Source organism: Haemaphysalis longicornis, unplaced genomic scaffold (assembly GCF_048455015.1).
Source record: "Haemaphysalis longicornis isolate Haplotype H1 unplaced genomic scaffold, Haemaphysalis longicornis Haplotype H1 scaffold_2, whole genome shotgun sequence".
Taxonomy (NCBI): Eukaryota; Metazoa; Arthropoda; class Arachnida; order Ixodida; family Ixodidae; genus Haemaphysalis; species Haemaphysalis longicornis.
In genome coordinates, this window is record NW_027526295.1 from 193,750,627 (window position 1) to 193,756,832 (window position 6,206).

Below are 6,206 nucleotides of genomic sequence, written 5' to 3' on the forward strand. Positions count from 1 at the left end.
ATTTAAACGTTTTTCAATGATTCTCGCGTTTTTTTTTTGCTTAAAAATGTCTCGAATATAGCTGAATCAGCTTCCAAAGTCTACTTAATTCAAATTAAACATAATTGTACGTTGTCTTCATGGACCCTTCAAAGTCCGCATGCCGTTAACGTCGAATCAATGTTGCCAAAGAGGAATAACACCGCTTACATTATTACAGAATCTATGTATGCCCGCTAATCAGTCCACCAATAAAACGTCACTGAAAATAACCCGTTTACACGATGACCGATGCTGCGACGATTATCTCGGTTTCACGAGTAATGCTGCTCTCTTGAAAACCGAAAACATACAGAGCGGCAAGGGTTGGTCTCAGAAAAGCGATAGAAGATTTTGTCAAGAAAATTCTTCTTCAAACAGATTGTACAGATTGCACAACCAATAAAGCGAAGGTCATTAATTAATGAAGAGCTATCGACGTAAGTAGCGCCCCATGCAGCAGAATAGGGCGCTCGCTCCCCAAAGGTTAAAGATTCTTCGCTGCTATTTCTTCTTCGTTGTTATTGTTGTTGCGTGTGTGCATGTGGAAGGGGAGGGGGTGGTTTTTTATTTCTACATGAAGTGTGGTACGGTTTATTTCTCTCTTCTGCTTATTGTATACGTGTGATGATCGATGCGGATAACGCGACATCCGTGGTCTCGATAACACCTCTATTGTCGTGTTAGTTAATGTTCTATCCGCCTTATCCACCTGTAGGACGTAATGAAGGAATGTGTATACACGCATGCATCCAGATTTTAAAATTACATGCGATCATTACCACTGTAGTTATTTTGTGCTCGCATAAAGAAACTGGAAAAAGGGTCACATGAATTATTTCTTGGAAGCGCTAAACGAAGCTTGTGCTAAATAAAAGATACAGCTGGCAGGATTCCTACAGCTAAATTTGATATGGCAGTGCGGTTTGGTTTGGTTTCGTCAACAGCTTCTGCGAACCATAGCTGTTTTCCTCAGGTTCTTGAGATCTAGAGAAAAAAAAAAAGCTCAAACCCCTGACTTGATTTCTATAATGCCGCACTTCATTCTACGAAACGTATACCAAACAATGGGAACAAAAGGAAACAGCCTGTTTTCTTTTAGGTCATAGCGCCTGCTTCGAGGTTAGCAAACCAATTATTATCGAGAAAAGTTCTTTATCCTGCATTGGGTGACAGTGTAGCTTTATTCCTACGAATTCCAACTCCGACATCTTCGCTTACGTCAATTCTGGCGGATTCAAAATTCTGGGAAGAACTTTTTCGTCAGAAGAGTTTTCGTCAAGAACAGCACGCGCTGTCGTACCAGACAACTTGTGCAAAGACCGAATTGGTTGAAAAGCTGCAAAAAATTGCCTCGGAAGACATTAAATATTCAAGCAAGCATGCCTTGAAACAATTCGTACCCAATATGCGGGGCCATTAAATCAGTTGGAATTCCCCTTTCCTTACCTTTTTTGTTGCCCGAACAACTACCCTTACGAAACCTCGTGCACTCACAAGTATGTCAAAAACAGTGGATAACGTATCAAGAACTAATAGGCCGGTTGGCATTTAACAATGCTCCGAAGTTCCTGGAATGTTCAGAAAAACAAATCAGCAAACTCAATTAAGAATTAAACGACAGCGGCTCTTACATCCTAGATGGTATAAAGATTGTAACTTTGCGGCATACTTAAATCATCCACAACAAATTAGAAATCCACGGGCACCTTCCACGACCAGCCCCGCAAATTTCTGATCAAGACTGTCTTATAAATAATTTCTAAAAAGCTGGAATATCTATTTGTGAATAGCGAGTTTGATATTCTTTTTTTTATGCCGTTGGGCTAATTATCATATATTAAAAATCCCGGGCCATCTCCACTAACGTAAAACCTGGGGAGGGGTGAAGCATTCCCTGTATAAGTGTATTCTTGGCATCTCGGCGTCCTTGCCAACGAAGATGAAACCGTTGGGGGTAGAGGTATACAGCTTTACTGTAAAAGTATCGTGTCTTTGAAGCACGAAGTATTCTAGCGCGCGGTGTAAACGAGTGCCTCGGTGTTTTTTCAGTACGCCTAAGGAAGCGTTCCAGCGCGAGGCGTAAACGAGTGTGCCGGTGTTTTAGTACTGTGACCACGTGAGACGACTATTACGGCGACGACATGAGACGCCAACAGCCTCAGCCCATTAAGGGGCTTGGCCCCTAAAAAAAATATTCTTCCATATTACTTGTTGAACGAATGAAACGACCCCACTTCTGCGCAATCAAAGCTATTTTAAATTTCAGATATATTTTGAAAACCCTTAAGGAAAGTCTTGGAATAGGTTTCGAGTACTGGAGATCACTAAGCTTTAAAATATGCCGGTAAGATTATCCTAAGATTTTCACGGCTCAGCATAGAAGAGATGATGGGGCACCCTGTAATTAAATGCTGTTTCCCGGTATTCTCACTGCACCAACACCAAACTGTCCATGAACCGCTGTGTGAGTAATCCGAGGTAAATCTGTGACTACCGACTCGGAGCTGCGGTGAGCCTATCTTTCTTCTTCTGCAGTGTTTTTCAAACGACGAAGCGGTCGCATTTTCCAAATGCCCGCTTAATCTTCGGGAGTTCTGTCTCAGTCGGTACCACAGCTACCTAGCAGCTGTATTTTAAATACCAATGACACGAACGACTTCTGGAGTCGTTCCAGCGACGTCACTGCAGGTTCGACAGAACCGCTGCGGAACTTTTGTAAGAGCTCCACATCCGTCGTCTAGTCTACATGTAACCCCGGTAAGATTCGTCAAGTTTATCCACTTGGAGGTAGCTCAACTTAAAACCGATCCTTCTTTAGTGTGCCAGCCTCATTTGGTCGCACTGCGACTGGACTGCGAAATTCGAAATGAAATAAACAGGAAATCATGGGTTTAACGCTGAATAACGAGCATAAGATGCACCCATAAACTTCGGTGGTCATTCGTGTAATCTTCGGATGATTGTGCCCAACTTTCTTGCTCTTCAGGTTATAGCAATGTAACATTCTGTTCTCTGTCCTTTTTTTTTAGGCGTCCCTACTATCTCGGTGTTTTTTTGTTTTGTTTTTTGTAGCTACGGGTGTCGATCGTTTTTTTCTAGGGGGTAGCTCATCTCAGCCTGTGTCCGTCGCCGGTATCATTGCGCATGCGCGACCAAGAGCTTCAAAAAACAATATTCTTGTGCTACTTTAAAAGTTGGGTGGATCGAACCTAGACCCTTCGCTTCTGTAGCAGGAATCGTATAGCAACCCTACAACGAGGTCGTTTTTTTTTCTCTTCATGGCATCATCAGTCATGGTGTATGGATTATATGTACAAAAACGTTTTAGAAATCACAGTACCTAGTACAAAGACGAAAGCCAGAATTAGGCAAACAAATTAAATAGTGATATTAATATTTGCTATTAAAGGGGAAATTGAAGCAGAACAGTATACCAATAAAGGTCTAAAATCATCTTTATCATAATAACGCGTAGGACGAACTATCGACGGATAGGCGTTGAGGATACTCTCTGTTTAACGTGCTTGTCCGATTTTTAATGAACTATTTAGGACCACAAAAAAAAAATAAGGTCGAAGTACTTTTGGAGTGACCTTTAAGGACATCCCAGAGCAGTATAGCATTTTTGCAATCGACGAAGGTGTTCAAATTTCAGGACATCGCAAAGCCGACAAATACACAGAAGAAACGAAAACATTTCTACCGCGTATCCATGCCTTAAGTTCCAGTATGCAACAAGCTTTGAAAAAAATGCTTTTTATGTGCGTGGATTATTTTAGAAATTCGCCTAAAAACATGATCCCCAGGTATGCGAAGGTAAACAGATCTATATACAGGTACAGGAAAGGCCATTGTCAGTTGATCCTTATGATATATTTTCAGCAACAGTGCGAATAAACACTCGCTGAAAAATCGAGCGAAGGAAAACTTTAGAGAAGAGCACACCTCGTGTGTCAATTTCCACAAACACGGCCTCGAAGAAAAACACGAAGGAACTAAATGCTACTAAAAACTTCTCCAACGTTTCCTTGGCAAAAGGTATAACAGTGGGATGAGTCGATAAAAAAAAACAGAAACGCGTCACTCGTTGCTGCAAATACAGGTGTTGATCTGAACTTTCTATTCACAGCGCAGACGAGCCTAAGAGGTCATACCGTCTCACAGGCTCCATAGAAGATATTACGATTGCAGGTTTTGTAGCCAAATTTCGTGGCCTCATCTAAGCAGTATGAAGCCTGAGAAGAATTCATCATGGTGTCTAGATTTGGGCCCAACTGGATATAGAAACCCCATAAACAGGCTACGTTGCTTCTCCACAACTGTGTTCCCACGACACACATCTAAACAGGAAATTAAAGAGAAAACGGCAACGCCAAAATGTTACTTTATAAAAAAAATATAGTAGTACGTCTGGAAAGTGATCCGCCCAAGGCTGATACCCACCAACGTATTGACAGAACGTTCCCACACAATGTGTTTTTTTCTCTCTTTTCTCATTTTGAAGCTACTACTTTAGGACATAATTCACGCGATATTGTTTCTATACAATGACTGTCATCATATTTCTGTATGTCAACAACGGTCGACGTACGTCGTATCGCCCTAGAGTGAAGTATGAGATTTTTTTTCCATTGGCCGTGGACGAAGAACTGAGACACCTTTAGTGTAGTCTCCACCTCAATGAAGTTTCCTCTTCCTGCGCCTCATTGGTTTGCTCGAGAGGTGCCAAAACGTGCTAATCGAGTCGCATGTTATAAAAATCGGCATCACATCCGGTCAAGTTTGATGTAGCGGTATGTCTTGAGAATTTTTGGTGTGCATGTGTGTGTGTGCGTCTGTGTGAAATGATATTATCAGTCAAAGTGTTTTTAAAATAACTTGATGAATTTTATAGACAATTTTACAGGCGTGTTTAGAACACCGCTTGCGAAATATCTGATTTGGATATTTCATTCTTTCATTCATATTTGCTTGTGTTTTAGAAAAGCACTTCTCGCTCATTCCTGATATTTTATATTTTCTTAGCAGGCATTCAAGTTTTAAAGAAACCGTGGACATTGACGTTTTTCCTGCTCGTGGGCGTCTACTCGAAGTTATTTACTGGCTATTGTATTTTTTTTTATTTCTTTACATATTTGAAGCCTGAAGGATCGAGCCGTATCTGACGACTTCCGGAATATTTGTTCTAAACCTCGCTCACTCTACTTGGCAACACATTTCGAATAATTTTACCGCGTAATTTGTACAGCTGACACGAGAAAGACGTCCATATATCCCTGCCCAATCGCCGTAAATTGATGGCCACATATAACGTACAAACAGGCGTTGTTGTAAAGTTTACAACAACTGAAATCGCTGCACACTAGAGTTGAGGTCGCTTGGGGCAAATTCACACACATTAATCACTCCCATACGCAAACCTCACGTTGGGTCGTACAGTTATTTCCCACAATTCATTCGCGCGCAGCAAGAAAAGGTCTTTTCGTGCGAAGTGAACTGAAAATGAAGCACGTACTACATGCTCGACTCACATTTTTGTCAGTGCGTTAATCCCTCCTTAATCCTGCAGGGTTCACCAAGAGCACTGAGCGCGCGGCGATGGGGTCTCCTGCCGCTTCCTCTTCACCGCCGAGCTCGGCCGGCGGACGACGTCGACGACGCTGGCTGCGAGCGAGCACCTGTTGCAGTGGGAGCTGGCGCCGGGAGCGCGGTGCATCCGAGTTGACTGCGCGGCGAGCAATGAAGGGGACGCCCGCTGCTGCTGTGTTGCCGGGTCTTCCCGGAGTCTAGCTTCGCGCGCGGCATTGCCGGCATCCCCCGTCACAGCGTGGCGACGGCGATACGTGCGGGAAAGGGCGATGTGGAAGAGGTCGGGCGTCTTCTCTTTCCTTCTACAAAGGCGGCCTTGCCTCGTAGCACCGAACGTCACTTGTGTCCGCTCTGTCTTACCCCTTTCCCTTCTTCGCAGCATCTGTCGCCCCCCTCCCATTACTTTTCAGCGCTCACCACCTGCGTGCGTGCGTTGACTTGTCAGCCGCTCCGCTTTTCTGCTGGGAGGTCTCTTCTCTTCATCTGAGTCCATTAATGAGGGCGTGCGTGAGAATTTCGTATTCGGTCCTGTCGCTTTCGTCCGGTATTTCCGATTGTAATGATGGCAGCTGCAGCACTCTCTCTCTCTCTCTCTC

The 6,206-nt window shown here is 43.4% G+C and overlaps 1 protein-coding gene across 1 annotated transcript in view; it reads right to left on the reverse strand.

Moving 5' to 3' along the window:
• Positions 1 to 5,862, reverse strand: part of LOC144169719 (sodium-coupled monocarboxylate transporter 1-like) — a 99,427-nt gene extending 93,565 nt beyond the window's left edge. The window contains exon 1 of the mRNA XM_077699033.1: positions 5,553 to 5,862. The gene's annotated coding sequence lies outside the window, so the exon portion shown is untranslated. The remainder of the gene's footprint in view (positions 1 to 5,552) is intronic.
• Between the last annotated feature and the right edge of the window lie 344 nt (positions 5,863 to 6,206).